Source organism: Pinus tabuliformis, chromosome 9, assembly GCF_031772625.1.
Source record: "Pinus tabuliformis cultivar Carrire ecotype Pingquan chromosome 9, CPIR1, whole genome shotgun sequence".
NCBI lineage: Eukaryota > Viridiplantae > Streptophyta > Pinopsida > Pinales > Pinaceae > Pinus > Pinus tabuliformis.
The window spans coordinates 1484209595-1484227600 of record NC_142307.1 but is presented as its reverse complement, the minus strand read 5'-3'; the positions used below and the strand labels follow the sequence as shown (position 1 = coordinate 1484227600).

At 39.4% G+C, this 18006-nt stretch overlaps 1 protein-coding gene and 1 long non-coding RNA gene across 2 annotated transcripts in view; both read right to left on the bottom strand.

Moving 5' to 3' along the window:
- The window catches only part of LOC149154228 (uncharacterized), a 53475-nt gene that overhangs the window by 7455 nt on the left and 28014 nt on the right, over nucleotides 1–18006 (bottom strand). The window lies entirely within an intron of this gene.
- On the bottom strand, nucleotides 5634–8649 carry LOC149154229 (uncharacterized). The gene is made up of 3 exons (XR_016263319.1): nucleotides 6240–8649; nucleotides 5964–6036; nucleotides 5634–5792 (listed from the first exon to the last, which is right to left on the bottom strand). It is a non-coding gene; the product is annotated as an uncharacterized LOC149154229 (long non-coding RNA).

The window sequence follows — 18006 nt, the reverse complement described above, 5'->3', positions numbered from 1 at the left end:
TAAGGTTCAGTGCTATAGATGTCAAGAATATGGGCACTATAGAAGAGATTGTCCTAAAAGGAACAATAACAAGAGGAATAAGGAAGAAGCCCATATTACCGAAGAAGTAGAAGAGCCTGAGACAAAGAAGCCTAAGAAGGAGGAAGTGAAAGATCTCCAATATGACTAAAAGAATCTCCTTCATTAATAGGTATTGTTGTAGATAGGAAGCTTTGAAATGAGATAGGATGCATCATATTAGAGAATGGCATCATGGTAGAAGCATTAGAAGAGTGAGCTCGTGACATGTATTATATGACGGGTGTCTGGAACAAATCCTAAGGAAGTCAACTATATAGGATATAGCTCTGGGAAACCTCATCGAAAGATCAAGTGATTGTTATAGAATTCCTCTGGAAAAAGGGTTATCATACAAAAGATAGGATAAGCAAGATCCTCAAAGATTCTCTGATGGAATCTTCAATGTAAGATTCACTGATCAAGAGGAAAAGTAAATGTTTCTTCAAGAATTCCAATTTGTGGAGTTCATAGATTGATGGTATGATAACACGAGAGTGAAGCAGATCAAGGGAATGAAATTCCTTCTTTCAAAGGAAGTTGTTGCAGCAAGTATGGATGGCCCAAAGAAAAGATGAGGTATGTATGCTCAAATTTAATATTGTGGAAGTCATGTCATATGGTTGCAGACAACATGGATCACTACTCTATCTTAAGAGGCATGATCAAAGAAAGAATCTCAAAGGGATGCAAAAATGCATGTGTCACATATTTATTAGATGAAATCAACATAATATGTCCTCATGTGGAGTATGAGGTGGTTGACTACAACTAAGGAACTTTGAAGCTCCTGGGTATGAAATGTGGAAGGAAGAGATCGTCAAATATGCAACAATGGTAAAGGCAATCAACATTCGAAAGTCGAAGAAGATTTGACTATGATATCTCCCACAAAGGTATGAAGACTCTAATGAAAGTCTGGAAAAAGATGGAGACCCTTGACAAGATATATCTTTAGGAAATGTGTCAACATATATGCAGGATGTTGATGCCTATAGGAAGATGTCATGATGAAAGACCATCACAAAGGTAATTATGATTTAAGTATTCATTATTTATAAACTAGTATCTGGATGGGCTTATGTAGGGCTACCGAAGGAAAGAACTATGAATGTCTTCCATGAAGAACCATGTAGAAGGATGCAAGAACCTTCCGGAAAAGAAATCCTAATGAAGGTAGCATAACATGAAGCAATGCCAAATGAAGACTAATGGATCACTTTCCGATGAAAGGAATGATGACATGATTAATGGATGAAAGTGATGGATGGTTTGTGCCCTATGAAGAAGTCCCAAAAGATGAAGACTCCACAACAAAGAAGAAATTCATGACATCGAAGAAAGGAGTTCTTCAAGCAGTTGGTTGTCCCATCATCTCCACCTGAGGAGCTGTTGAAGGTCCCTATTTTGAGAGGGAGCTTGGAAAGTTTCTTACTTGGAAGAAACTTGGAAATTCCTAAGCCAAGAGGGAGCTTAGGTACATTCCTTGTGTAGGAATGAGTAAATTCCTTTAATGGAATAGATATGTCCTCCCTAATTGAGAGGGAGAGATAGACACATCATTCTGGTCTTCACCTGGGAGGACAGAATGAGAGGATTAGGAAATCATTTGGCATTCGATACTCTTTGAGGATGAGATAGGACATCCAAGAGAAGAGTAGTCGCGGAGGACTAATATTCTTTGAGGGCTGGGGAGTCCAAGATAAGAATAGTCCTCATGGAACATACCCTAAGTACCCAGGTAGGGTATGTTCCGAGAGAGACAATGTTGGGAGTGTCTATAAATCATTGGTCTCGCCAACATTGAACTCAGATCTTGTGGAGAGATAGATTTGTTAGTCAAGGCCTTGCTATGTAACAATGCTAGTTGATATGATGCTAAACAAATGGGTTACCAGTTTGATTCTTCTTATGAGAAATTATTCAGATTGAGAATGACCAAATACCATTATGAATACCTCCCTAGTTAAGAAGGAGCGTTGAAAAGTGTAACTAGGTTCGATCTTCATAATAAAATGTAATTGTGATTCTATGTAAAGAGATGTAAAGAAGAAAAATAAAATTATTGTATTGCTTGCATCATGGGTTTCATGAGCAAGAGATTTTATTTTTGAGTCAAGACTCCCATTAAGAGTCATTAGGAATTTTGTCATCTAGTCATAAAAGAATAAAAGAGTCATTGTCATGTAATGAAGTCATGTTACACATTGTAAATAGTCATTCTTGTCTATGTAAAAGTCATCCTCCAAGACCTTGTCACTAGCCCTCCTCATGTCGGCCTACAACAAAGAGAAGAATCTAGAAGATGAAGTCGACTTCCCTCCAAGAGATCATGTCGGCCTAAGGGTCATGAACAACCTTGTATATATACCCATACTCGGCCTCATTTGAAAGGCATGAATTCGGTCAAGCAAGTCGAGAAAGAAGTGCAAGATAGCCTCCAGAAGAAGTCTCCATATCAACGAAGCAAAAAGGAAGAAGAACAAAGATATTCCAGTTTCGGTTTGGGTTAGTTTTTCCTCCCACATGCAAAGAAAGCTAGAGCCGAAGGTATCCAGAAGAAGTCGAAGTAGTTGTTGTCTATTGTATGGGTATAAAGCCTCTCTAGAAGGAGCCGAAGAAGAATATATTAGGGTTTTTGTGGTAGGGCTACTAGCCTACAAGAGAAGACCGAGGACCAAGGTAGCCGAGACCAAGAAGAAGAAGAAGCCGAGGGAAGCCGAGATCTAGAATGGAAGGAAGCCAAGAGCTAGAAGAAGAAGAGAAGCAGTGAAGAAAGAGGCTAGTAACTTTCTTTTGGGAGGACTCCAGAGTCAAGGGTCTTTGTCATGGTCTTGGTATTCGTCAATTGAAGATCTATAGGAAGAATTTCTGATTGGGTTTTCCTCTCAAGGAGTGAGAGGTTTTGGTCCTGGCTGAGAAGCATACATACTGTGTCTATTGTCTTCTATTGTTTATTTGGTAATTGTCTTGATGAATAGAACACAATAATAATATAACGAAGAGAAGATCATAAACCAATAAGTAAAAGTATATCACAAGCAATTTTCAAGAAGAGAAATCTCCTAACTTCCGATGTCGTAGATTTCTCAGCAGTGTGTACCTTGAGAGACAATGATTATGGTGTCTATGAATTATTTGTCTCACCAACATTGTGCTCTAATCATGTGGATAGAGTTGTTAGTCAAGGCCTTGCTATGTGATAATGTTGCTTGATATGATGCTATACAGATGGGTCACCAATCCAACTCTTCTTATAAGAAATTCTTCAGAATGAGAATGACCAAGTACCATTATGAATACCTCCCTAGTTAAGAGGGAGTGTTGAAAAGTGTAACTAGATTCGGTCTTCATAATGACATGTAGTTGTGAATTTTGTAAATGATAATAAAATTATTTTTGTGATGCTTGCTTCATGGGTTTCATGAGCAAGAGGTTTTATTATAGATGGCTCCCATTGTGAGCCTTTAGGAATTGTCAAAAGAATTAATGTCATGTATGAAGAGCTTTTATTGAGCATGTGTCAAATGTATACGAGTCTATGAAAGTGTCTAGAAGCCCTCCAAAGACAAGCACAGTCCTCTTCAAATCGGCCTCCAAATGAAGTAGATGGCAGACATCGGCTTACCCATTTAGAGACACAACCCTTCATATACTCAGGTCGGCTTATTTATGGAGGGAAACCACTATATATAGGTGTGAAGGATTTCCGCATTTACACAGGAAAAAAAAGTTCGATATATCTCTGAGATTTTCGGTGGACAAGGCAGAGACAATTTCGGATAGAACTCGGATGGGACAGTAAACAGTTTGGATATAATCTCAGTCAAGGGAATTCGGATCCCTCTGAAATTCGGGTGGATGAGCACAGTAAGAAGTTCAGATATCCCTGTGGTTTCGGATGAACAGTGGCAGAGTGAAGCTCGGATGAGGTAGGGACTGTGGGGTTCTGTTTAGAACTAAACACAGTCTACAGAAGTTCGGATCTATCTCTTCATTCGGATGGATAGATGCAGTGACAAGGTCAGATAAATTGCAGTGGAACTCGGATCGCAGTGACAAGTATTTCGGCGCTGCTACAGTGGTCACATTTTGGTGACACTACATTGACATGTCTTGGTGCCATCTCTAATGTATCTACAGTTCGTTGTGGAGATGATCTCAGCATTAAGAAGGTCGAAGAGGAAGAGGAGTCAAGAAGAAGAAAAGAGCAGAAGACAGAGAACTAGTATCTTGGTCTTGGAGTGGCTAATAGGTCATGGGTCTTGGTCTTGGTCTTGGTATTCGTCAATTGGAATATCTATAAGAAGAATTTGTGCGGGTTTTCCTTTCAAAGAATGAGGGTTTTGGCCCAGGCTGATAGCCTACATTCTGTGTCTCTTGTCTATTTATGTTTATGCATTGATAGCTGTTTGATGAAGAACACGGATAACTTAAGCAAAGAGAAGATCATAATCTAATGAACTAAAAGATACTCACAAGCAGTTACTAATCAAGAGAAATCACCTAATTCATGATGCCCTAGATTTCTCAACATTTATTGATGAACGAAGTATTAGTTTGGAATATATTACAAAAGAGGAATTAACAAGGACCTGGCAAATGTGCTCTTTGTAAACTCAGTGAAGAGACAAATGGTCATTTGATCATGGGTTGCGATTATTTAAAACAGGTATGGTTAGAAGTGAAGGTATTAACAGGTTTGAAAAATGTCTGTTCAGGGGATTCTGTTGAAGTAGATTTGAGGAATTGGGCAGGGAATCCACAAACAAAGGCTTTTAAGACTCTTGCATTAATAGTGGCCAGGGGAATTAGGTTGGCTAGGAACCTTTCAAATTTTGAAAAATAATATTCCTCTGATAAAGAGTGCAGCCAATGGACTCAGCATATTCAGTCATTTCCCACAGGATAAGAAAGAAAACTCAATGAGGGTAGGAATTAGAAAATTGATAAGAGTGTTCCCTAGGCTTTTTTTGATGGGGCTGTTACCCCTCCTTCCAGCAGGTGTACTTAAAGAATTTTTTCTCAACAGGGATAAAATGCTTGACTGTGAACCCATTTGGACCATGTTAAAAGAGTTATGAGGAGAGAAGATTAGATGTTATGGAAGTTGAGGCAGTGAGTCAAATTGTCCATCCATGTGTGAATCGTTAATTTCTGGAAGTCTCTTCCTTGTGCCAATTTCTCAGTCGAGGTATATACAGCCTGTCATCTAAGACAACATCCATGTGCAAATTTAAGCTGATTATTACCTGTAGCAGATTGATAAAATCTGACTGGTTATGCCCAAAGCTTCAGCTCACTATTGCAGTCTCAATCAAGGTTCTTGTTGGCACTCGAACATTCATCATGGTGGACTTTATTTCATGCAGAGTTGAATAGTCAAACCCAGCGTATTTTCGGAGCTGTTACTGCCATATATTCCAGCAGTAGCTTAGTAGCAAAGGAAGGTTTTGAAGCAGGATGAAGTAGCAGGGATGCAATCTCTGATGGTATATAGTCTCGACCAGCAAATAGAGAAGGATAGAATAAATTTCTGAGATGCTAAGGCAGAGCATGATAATTATTATATTATAATAACCCATGTTAACTTCAGCTGTTCCTTACAAGTTCATCAAAGGTATGGATTAATTGAGGTAGTAAGTCCAAGCAGGACAATTCTGGAAAAGATTTTCTTTAAACAGATCTCAGCCTGTTACAGTGACAAACCAGCAAAGAAGATGAGGTGTAATTTTCTACACATGAAAATGACACGGATGAGAAACAAAAGACAAATAGATAAGGCTGTAGCAAAATGAGAATCGAAGTATATCCAAGGCATATGACCTAGTCAGCACCCTACATAATATTGTTGAAGTCTACAGGATTATTGAAGAGACAGTGGATCTTTTTGCAAGAATGATTACCAATCCATGTCTCAGGAAGCAAGTCCTCGTGATGATAATGATCCATGGGCTGCCATTGCTGCCCCTCCACATTCTGCCACAGTAAAACCCCTTTCTGAAACTACAATTGTGTTGGAAATACTAAGAGGGGGGTGAATCAGTAATTCATTACCATTAACAATTTTTAGCTTTTAAAACATTTGATGCACACAAATCATGAAACACAGATCTTTATATAAGGAACACTGTACAATTTATATTTGTAAACTTCCTCGTACAAATTAAGCACCAACTTACAACTTTTGTAGGCACCAATCTACAGGAGATTTCAGTCCCCTAGTTGAGCACCACCTCAGCAAATCATCGGCACTAACCTACAGGAGACTCTAATCCCCTCAGCTGAGCACCAACTCAGCAATTTGTAGGCACCAACCTACTTCTTCAAGATACTTCACAACTTCTCCTGGTTCACACAAATTGCCTTTCTTCGGTAGGAGTTGTCACCCAACCATGCCACTCTTAGATTTGCTCCTTCAAGCCTGATCACAGCCACTTGTCCTTTTCTGCCTTGTCCTAGTCCTTGACTCAAGTCATTTAAGCTTCACTCCACATCTTAGGTCACTGTATCTGCTAACTTTTGTAGAACTTTCTCAACCTCAGAATACTTGAAGCTTTCCACAAACACAGGTTTTTATCCTCTTACTAATACACACTGATGTCTGAACACACCTTTTCTTTGTTTGCTCTCTGCAGTATGCGCTACATGTCTTTATAATCTGATTCTCTTCTGCTCTTTCAGAAACCTTCTAACCACAGTGAATTCTACAAGCTCAGTTCTGCAACAGTTTTTCTTGGTCAACTTCAGCCCTTTCTTCCCTTGCTCGGATTCTGGTCTACCTCATACCTTAGTCTCTTGCTTGATCAGCGAGCCAGTGGCCCTTCCCTTCATCATTCACCATGTGGTCTGGACAGTCTATAACTCGTCCTCTACAAAGGTTTCAGGGCTCATCGACATTACGCCTGTTCAGGTCTACTCCAAGGTACAACTCCAAAACAGGGTAAATACAATTTTTTGCAATCAAAATAGCCATGTCTGTTGGCAGCTTTTAAACACAAGAAATTTAGCCCACAAAGATAACCCAGAAAACACTGTCACTTCTCTTTAAGCTGCTCTACAGGCTTGGGGCCTAGATAGACCAGGACTCGGCCTTATCCAGAAACAAACAAGGATAAAAAGCACAGAAAAATACGAGTGGATATCCACAAAAATCACCTCTGCAGACCTTACTTAACAGCTCGGCAGTCTTCCTTAGTCAGCTCACTGTTCCTCAGCTTGGCCCTGTCTTGACTCTCAATTCAGTCCTCTCCTTCCTCAGCTCGGATCTTGCATCAACTCATCACTCTTCCCTTAGCTCAGATCTGTGGTCAAACTCAGCACTCTTCCCTCAGCTCGGATCTGTGGTCTGTCTAATACCTTATTGCTTGCCTAGAACCCAAGATAATGCTCAAATGTGTTGATTTTTGTAGCTCGGGCAGGTACTTTTGAAACTGCGGAAGGTCTTCTAGCCATCTTCCTTGCCTAGAAAAACCTTGTTTTGCCTCTTTAGGAGCTTGCATGCGACATGCAAGGCATGCATATCAGTTGCATGTGACATGCGGAGTTTGCATGTTGATTGCATGCAGCATGCAGAGTTTGCATGCAACATGCAGAGTGTGCAAGTGAGATGCTTGCATGCAGATGTGTTGCATATGACATGCCTGAGATATGCATGTAAAGCAAGCTAAATTTATGACTGGTACTTGAGCTAAATTAAAGAAAGCTAAAGATAAGAAAGTTAACTAAAGTGAGGTAACTTATCTTCAGTTAAGTTGACGAGCTAATTTTGGCCATCGATCTTAGCTTAGAAAAGTTATAAATTGAGCCTAAGGGTTGAAGCAAAGACACAACAGCAGCACAAGATTGAGAACAACATCTCAAAGAGCATGTGCTAGGTCCAAGAGGGTGCAGAGGGGCTAGAGATCCAGATATGCAAGAAAGAGTCCAAGTAAAGTTCATATCAGATCAAAGTATTGTAATCTGTATTTTCTCGGTTGGGCCATTAACCTAGGACGGGAGCCCAAGTAAGTTCTGAGTTTTAATAATAATGAACCCATTTGTTGGGCAGAAATCTGTCTCATTGTAATTCAGATTGTGTAATTTTGCTTCCACTTAATAGTTTTGTTAGGAACTTAGTTGTGTATTTGTTCCGTAATTAATTGCTTGGAATTAGATATTGGGTGTTGGGTTCGTGTAAAATCTAATAAAATGAGCCACACGAGTGGCATATATATAGTATTTGACGTCATCCTTTTTGGGGCCAACTTGTGCAAATGACATGATATTTAAATATATATATGAATACGTTCAAAAATCTATTTCTCCACAATCGTGAGGAGTTAGGAGGCGTGCCACCTATCATCGGAAAGGTCTCGAAATATGCTATTTGACTATATAACTTTACCTTTCACTTGGACTGCCTTTGACATCAATAACAACCATTTTCAATAAACTACATGTATTGGGTCATCTTCAGAGAACAGCAATAGACCCAAATTAGCAACAGGGATCGGCGCTTTTGAAATTTTGGGTCTGAGTTTGCCACCAGAAGCCAAAAAAAGGACGCCAACAAAGCCACCAAAAGGAAGCCTTCGTTCGTTTGTTCGCCAGTTGTTTTTTAACATTTGTTTGTGGTACACATGGTGTAGTAAACCATAATGCAATGAGGAAGAAGGCAACAGAACGAGGGTTTTTACAGAGATGGTTGTCTAGGAGAAAGATCTAGCATGGATCCCAATCAAATCAGCGCCCAGAATACCACACACTGCTAGGCTCGATGAACTCGTAAAGCCTTTCGAATTTCTAGCAAAGTTTCTTGGCACTGATTAGCACCACGGCATCCCAATACCTGAACGGATTAAATTATTTGATCACTGTAAGTGGCCATTCATTGCCTCATTATTCCACACAATGGAGCCGCACACCTAGCCATTATTTATTGGACCTCGTGGATTTGACACCTGGTGGAAGCATTGACCCATTCCTCAAGTAGGACCATTTGAAATGGATGTTGGAAGGGGGCCAACTAAAGTTTATTCACGCATAAATTTTTCTATGGCAAGACCTCTTGGGGAATTATATCATTGTACATGTGGCTTTGCCCACTTAAGCTTTTTTTATTATTAGCATATTGTTTTTCGCCTATAGCAGCTTTGTGGTGCATCATGGTTTAGCCCATGATTCTGTAGTTTCAGTTAAGGGACTACAGTTACATTCTAATCCAGGGTAAATGGAGTGGCGGTTTATGGATGCCATGGAACAATGTTGCAGGACACGTCATGGGAGGGGTCGTCTCGATACTCGAAACGGGCCGAATTGCCGAAACGGACCCGAAATGTCGTCAGTCATCCCGAATGGCGTTTTGCGATTTTGAAACGTAGCCTGGGATGACCGGCGGCGTTTCAAGGCCACTATAGGCCGCATTTCAAGCGAAAAAAGCAAATTCTTTTTGTTTTTTGGGCGTCTCAAGGGGCCAAGAAGGGCGTGAGCCCCTTCTATCACCCAAAAACACTAAGTTAACACTTTTTTATGTAGCAGTTAACAAAATTTAATAAAAAAAATTAGAAATAGAATTTCTTTAGAAAAATAAAAAATTAGAATTCTCTAGAAACCCTATCAGCCTCTTCTTTTCTATAAAAAGGCACTTCATTCACTCATTTCTCACACATTCTTCTGCAAGAGGAGCTTCCTATAGCAGCAGCAAGCATTTTATTTGTGTTTTGGAGCATGGGCAATAAGAGGAAGGGCGTGGACAGCAGTTGTTTGGGTGAGTGTTTCATTTTCTAATTTTGCAGCATTCATGGCTTCTCAAAGTTGTGTTTCCAGTGCCCCTAAATCTACTCAAACAACCAGGCAGCAAGAATATTATCCTCTATGGAAGTATGTTACCAAAGTGAAGCAGATGGGTTCCAATGGTACATGGAAATGGAAGTGCAATTTATGCAAAAATGATAAGACCTTCAAGGGCTCTTACACAAGACTGAAGGCTCACTTTTTGCATGAAGAGATAAAGGGTATTGATGCTTGTGCACATACCATAAATCCAAAGGTGAGGGCTAAATTCAAGAGAGAGAGAGAGATGATGCTCAAAGGTTGAATGATCAAATAAGCAAAATTGGCATGGGTACTACCAATCCTCACATGAGTAATAGCATTGAGCCAAGGATTGTTCATGAAGCAAGAAAGAGGAGGGCGCTAACAATAGAAAAAGAGTTATCCAAACCATCAAATCCAATTAAAGGCAGCAGATTGTTGAAAATGCTTGATAATCAAGGGAGAGAAGAAGTTGACTCAAGAGTGGCAAGGGCCATCTTTGCTTGTGGCATCCCTTTTAATGTGGTTCGATCCCCAAGTTGGCAGGATTTGGTGAGAGGGGTTAAAAAAGCCCCTCAAGGTTCTATTTCTAGATAGTAAAGCCATACCTCTATCTCTAGCATGGAAAGGATATTCATTCTCTAAGAGGATAAGTGGTGTTTTTAACTTTTTTCTTGATGCACTAGATTTGATGAAACTGAGAAAGAGCAGTTTTATATATGGACCTTTTTTGTAAAGGTTTGGAATGTCCCAAGGGATGGCAATTAGCAAAGATTAAAGAATGTTTGAGAAAGCATGTGAAGAACATAATTTGTAACTTTTTCAAAGAAGTGAAATTATGATTTCCGAGGAAAATAAAAGTTAGGTTAACAACACAGGTAGATACTAACATCAATTCTTCTCAACTTCCTATACATGACTTTAATACCATGTTAGAGTTACACACAAACATATAAAGAAATACAAATACTACTAAGAGTGAGATAGGAACAATAAAATATTTCATTATTATTGAGTGATATCATCCCTCAGTACATAGTAAAAAGAGAGGAAGAAGTAGATGCAATGTTGCACGAAGCGGGTGCATTTTTTGGAAGCGAAGCGTCGGAAGTGGCATTTTCCAAAAACACTCAGAAGCAAAGCATCCTAGAAGTGTCTAATATATATATATATATATATATATATATATTCAAAAAAAAAAATCCAAAATGCCAAATTAGTTGTAGAATATATGAAAGCATGCATACTTGTACATAAATCAAGATAGAAATGGCATCCATAGTACATTAATGATTAATTATTCAAGCATCAACCATCTATAATCTAGATTCTATCAATCACAAACAAACATACAAATTATTAAGTAATATAATAGAAAGTAGACCATTACCTTATGGAATGAAATAGGTTATCTAGCAACTGTCAAAAATAACATGACCAAATAGTTATGCTTACAAAATAAGCCATGTACACAACTATGAAGACCAAAAGGTCTAGAACAATAAATTGAACTAGTTGCTAAACACCTCTCTACAGAAGAAGTGTTCAGCAATTGTGAAAGCACCCATGTTGCCAAATGTTGTAGTTGTGGGGTAGCATTGCCAAGCATGTTCCACCATCACTTAGATCGATATCCTCATCTGACACAACATACATGGTGGCAGTTTTTCTCCCTGCAAAATCTTTGATACCTCCTTTGGTCCGACCAAACAAAATACACCCATACAGTGGAAAAAACCCTTTCAATGCCTTTATACCCCGAGATATGGTTATACATATAAAATTCACCAACGCCCTCACCCACACTCCTACTTCACATTCAGCCTAAGCACAGTTACTCGAGGATCTCAACTACTTGAGATTCAAACTCATGGACCCCATTGTGAGGTCGAGGGCTCGGGGTTTAAATATGCCACACAAAAATATACCAATACGCTGACTATGCCGACTAGTTCCCAACCCAACCAAGCTTGTTGGTCAAGGGTTGGGGATTTCTTGTTAGTTGGGGTCTCTCCCAAAATTAAAACGTCAAACTATTTCTTAGGTGGGTCTAGCCCTAAGTCGGGGGGTCGACATGTTGAATTTCCACGACCTTGGGTCTAGGTTAGAGTCTTAAAATCACTAACGCTACCAAACCAAGAATCTCAACCATAAACTACTTTGCACAACGGAAATATAAAGCAGTAAATCCTAAGTCACAGGACACGTCCCCTAGGGTCCCGTGTCCCGTATTTTACGTATTGGACACGAAAACGGCCCTAATACGTGTCCAATACGATTTTTAACGTGTCATAAAAATCGAATACGTATTCGACGTTTTCCATTCGTGTCATAAATTTTGAATATGCGTATTTCGTACATAAAATACGTTGCCCTAACGTATTTCGATGTTTTGAATACGTATTGAAAAAAAAACATGGTTTATAGCGTAAGCGTTGGTCTATTCCGGCCCCCGGGTTATTTTCGGTTGTCTGGAGCTGTCGTGTGGAGCTGCGGGAGTGTTCGTTCAAGACCAGCGTTAAACCAGTAAGCCGAATGATATTTAATATTTATTATTTATGCTTGTAATGATTATCCGGTTATCCCCCATATCCACTGTGTCTCTACATCGATACCCATCGAGAAAAACAACAGACAATACTTTGAAGTTCCGGCTTACAAACTCCGGTTGGTTAGTGAGATTCGGTGAACGACTTGCTACATATGTTTCACAGGTTTTTAAATTTTTTTAATGGTTTTTCATCACAGAAATTTGAAGTTTATTCAGTTTTTCATCAACGCTGTTTACTCCACAAATTTCAAGCCCATCTATCTCAAATGAACTTGTAGTTGCAAGCATCCACGTGGTATGAATCATTAGAGTGCCACGTTTGTTTGCTGAGACTTCTTTTGGTTGCCGAAATGTGAACGATAAATGTAAAACCCAGTAAAGAAACAATCCTATAATTTCAATTTGGATCTCTGAGTTTGAAGCTCAATGTTCAGATTTCAGAATATTAAAAGTTATAGCCATCAGCGCTTTGTTTGTTTGGTTCTGTGGTTCCAGTTCTCTTGCTTTTGTTGTGGATTCACTTAGGTTTTTCGTTGAATGCAGGAGTAAATTCCCTTTTGGTGTTGTCTTGGTTTGGTTCAGGGATAAATTTCTTTTATGTTTTGGACTTTCAGATCAGATCTTTGCTAGATTTTTTTTTTATTGTTTGGATCCACCTTTGTATCTTCTTGTAGCAGGTAATTGCTTGGTTCAGGGTTTATTTTATCTTTTGGTTGGGGTTTTTGTGACTCACTTGATTGTATTGCAGGTCTTAAATACCATTTCCAGTTTGCACTGAGAGGCCAACTTCATATGGTATCCTACAGCACATTTGCATGTACAGAATTAAAGCCCAGTAAAAGCTAATCTTGTAGACACATATCAGGCCCTTATATTTTTTAATACAAGTCTGTTGGGTTTTTTCTTGCTGAGAAATATATATAAATATTTCAAAAACAACAGATCCCCACCTCCCTGTCATTCTTCACAAAACTAAGGCACAGTCAACCTAACATAGACAAAATTGGCAAATTGAGAAAAAATAATTTACACTCGGTCCAAATACCAAATTTATGGCCTGCCTTTATCATTTAAAATTGCGTCAGTTTAGCCCACTCAATATTTTAACTTTAGATGTTTTACGGTTTACCCACTGGAGAAATTTTGTGCTTAAAACTTTCGTTATAAGGCAATCTGTCATATTTTAAACTTTAAATAGAACTAGGTGTTAATAAAAATAAATAAATGAAGACCGCCATTGTTCTAAAAGAATAATAAAAGGAATATGAAATATAGGTATGATGATTTCAGTCAAATGGAGGATATTGGTAATAGAGATAAGAAAATAGAGTAATTGAGCTACACTGACCCATTCATATTATCAACTGTTACAAATTTAATACTCTGTTCTAGTCACTTCTGATCAGTTGCCAACTTGCCACCTTCTAAGGACATCTTCAAGGCATGGAACCCTGCTTGTTTGTCTGTATTCATAACTTCACCGTTACAGTCCCATATGAGATATCTGTAGCAATCTAAACACACTGATATAAACTGTCAATAGTCATCCTCTTACCTGTGTAAAGGAGTGTCAAATTCATAATTATTGCGGTTTGTGACAATTTACAAACAGTAAGAAACAGCAAGACTTTAATTGTGACTTTAATTGTTTTTTTTGTAGGTGAAGGTGTGTGGACTTTATAACAGTGAGAAGATTAATGGCTCAATCATCCAAGGCAGCCGGCAGAGGTCAAAGGAAGGGCAGTGCTTTTCGTGGTCCCCGCCCTCCAACTCCAAGTGTTTCAGTTTCTGTTTCACCTTCTCTTGGTCATAGTGCCCCAAGTGCTTCAAGTGAAGCTGTAGGTGTTTCTCAGCCAACATTAACATATGATGCTGCTGCAGCAAGACAACAAGCACAGCTAAAAAAATACCCTCTCTGGAAGTATGTAACCAAGAAGCAAGTGCCAAAGACTGGTCCGGGAGGGAATGTGCATTGGTCTTGTAATTTCTGCAAGGGTGAATTTAAGAGCACTTACTTTCGAGTTAAGGGCCATTTGTTGGGCCTTCCTTGTGGAATTGGAGCATGCAAAACTATCAGTCAGGACGAAAGAATGGATTTGGAAAGGGAGGATGCAGCTGGCTCTGTGAATGTGGTGGCAGCAAGCAGGAAAACTAGTAAAAATGAAGATCCTCTTCCATTCTTGAGGAATTCTAATATTAGTAGATTTGGGAGAAAAGAAATTCAGCCAACAAAAAAGAGGGCAGCCCAAACTTATAGTGGTCCAATGGACAAGATTTTTCGGCGTGAGCAGCGAGATGAGGTTGATCTTACATTGGCATTCTTTTTCTATCTCAACTTCATTTCTTTTAATGTTGCACGGTCTCCTATGTTTATTGAGATGTGTCGAGCTCTAGTTGATATGGCTCCAATTGGGTATGTGCCTCCAAGTTCAGAAAAACTTAGAACCACATTGTTGGTGAAGGCAAGGAAGGAGGTGGATAAAATTCTACAACCTATTAAATCATCATGGATCTCATTTGGTGTCAGTATCGTCTCTGATGGATGGACAGATACAGCCAGTGTTTTTAAAACCGGAACCGGTGACCGGACCGGTCCACCTAATGAACCGGTTTACCGACCGAAACCGGTCTAACCGGGACTGGTTTGGTCTAAACGAACCGGTTTTTAAAAAATACATTAAATAATTAATTTTTAATGAAACAAGACCATTTTTAAGATGTAAAACCATGATTCCAAGCCAATAGAGACAAAATATGCAAAGTTTGCTCATTTATATACCATGCAAAGGTGAATATATCAAAATGGCACCAAGTGTAATACATATCATGGACAAAATAGCAAAATACATAAGAAATGAGGCTCTAAATGGCCTATAAAGTCCAAAAACAATGCTGCAAGCTATGAGGCCATTGGCCTACTACAAGTCTATAGTGTACACATGATCAATCATCAAGTTCATCACCACTACTAGACACGGGATCATCATCAGGAGCTACATAGACATCATCTGATTCAGAGTCTGAGGATGCCTCAGCCTGATCTGCAACATCAGTATCAACGCCACCAATGACAATAGAAGTGGACCTAATGGAAGCACGAGTTTGTCGACCTGCACGACTAGTGCCTTCTATTGGTTCCTTGCCTTTCCTTGATGCCGCTACTGATCCTGGTTCTGATGCCACCACATAATCTGCCTCATCCCCCGCTAAAGCCATGTCGATATCAAAATCAGCCTCAAACACAGGATCTTCAGTCTCCTCCACCCATTCTGATGTTGGATCAATATCGTCCAACACAATGGGATCTAGATCAGGTGATTTGCTCATCATTTGGTTCCTCCTCAGTCGAAGGTTGTATTGCACAAAAACAAGATCATTTAACCGTTTTTGTTCCAAACGGTTTCTCTTCTTCGTGTGTATGCGCTCAAAAACAGACCAATTGCGCTCACAACCTGAAGCACTGCAAGTTTGACTGAGGACTCTAATTGCAAACCTTTGCAATTGAGGACACTGGCCACCAAATGACTCCCACCAATGTGCTGCAAAGAAAAAGACAATAATTAGTAACTTAGTTTATAATTGAATTGTAAAGAACGTAAACAATTTTAACTTGAAATGAAAAACAAAATGGAAATTGGAATTGCTTACCTGGTTGGTCCACATCTCTTGCCATCTTTGCCAAGTTTTTGCCAAAAGTACCACTTGCCATATTGAAAATAGTAAGCTGTCTATGTATTTCCAACTGGTCTACATGGTTAGGGACCATGCGCTCCAAGCAATCAATCAATCCAGCTCTGACCTCCCCATCATGCTGATCTCCTAGCCGATTTTTATAGTGATACCTTGGGTTCAAAAAATACCCGGCTGCATGTATAGGACGATGGAGTTGATTGTTCCATCTGTTATCAATGATCTCCCATATACGGCCATATTTAGCTAACCTGTCCTTGTAAGCTGCCCGTATCTGCTCCTTTGCCTGATCCATAGCTTCATAAATGTAGCCCATGGCCAATCTTTCCCCATCCACCAACCTTAGCACCTTAACAAGGGGCTCGGTAATTTTCACAAGCTCTACAGACCTTTTCCAAAAATAAGCGTCTAACACTTTCTTTTTGGTGTCTTTTCCATCTGGTCTACGAGCCCACCGAGATTCAGACCATTCTTCAGAGGAAAACATTTTCTGCAAGTTTTTATGTTGATCATTGAGACATTGCAACGTGAGGAAGTGAGTTGCAAATCTCGTAATTGCAGGCCTAACAAGCTCTTTGCCTCCAGTGTGTTTCCTCATTAGGCTCAATACCCATGAGTGGTTGTAAATGTATTTTGTAATGCACTTGGCATGCTCTACAGTGTTTTTTACCCACTCCACCTTGCCTATATCCTCAAGCATGAGGTCTATGCAATGTGCAGCACATGGAGTCCAAAATATGGTCTTATATTTGGCCTCAAGCATCTTTCCAGCAAGAACATAGTTTGAGGCATTATCAGTGATGACCTGCACAACATGCTGCTCCCCAACTTCCTGAATAATGTTATCCAAAAGCTCAAATAGAAGGCTTGCATCCTTTACCCTATCAGATGCATCAACTGATTTCAAAAACATGGTTCCTTGAGGGCAAGAAACAAGGAAATTAATGATAGTGCGGTTCTTTCCATCGGTCCATCCATCTGACATAATGGAACAACCTGTTTTGAGCCATGACTCTTTAAACTCAACCAAATACTCATCAATGGAAGATATCTCTTTTTGCAAAAGAGCTCCCCTCAAGTCATGCATACTAGGGCCTTTGAAGCCCTTTCCTGCAGCTATAACAGAGTCCCACATAGCTTGGTAATAAGGTGAGCGAGCAGCATTAAATGGGATATCTGAATCATACCACCATCTAGCAATGTATTGGTGAGAAGTTTCTTTGCATTGTTTTTTCCAATGTTGATCCAAAGTGGGTTGAGAACTTGGCTGGGAGGAAGTGGGATTAGATTTAGAAGAGGCAATGTTGGCAGAAGATGAGAAATAACTTTGGATGTTTGCTCTCTTTGTTCCTTTTGATGTTTGGCCAACTCCAACAGAAGGATGAACATAGTGAAAAGGGTCATTGGTGGAAGGGATAGAAGTGGAGTCTTGAATCTCATAATCATCATACCCACTCTCTTTCATAAGATTCATGGCTTCTACTAATTCCCTCTTCCTTGCAATTTCATCTTGGATGGCCTTCTCCCTAGCCTTATCCTCATAAAAATTTTCAAGCTTGGCAATGTATTCTGCCCTAATAGGACCTAACAGTTCTTTTGGTGCATCACATGGCTTTACTTGGCCTCTTACCCCAGCCAAGTGTTGTTTCAACCTAAGAATACCCCCACCTCCAATAGATTTATGGCATAATTTGCATATCATTTTTCCATCAATTACATCACAATGAACCCATGCATCGTCCTTTCCTTTTGGAGCCATGTTTGCTTGAAATAATAACAATTTGCAAAGAAATCTGCCATTAAAAAAAAATTGCAGCTAAGCAAAATGGAAAACCAAAGATAAATGTAGAAAAACAAATGCACATTCAAGGCTCAAGCTACAAAATTTGATAGCATAGAGCTAGAGAGTTTAT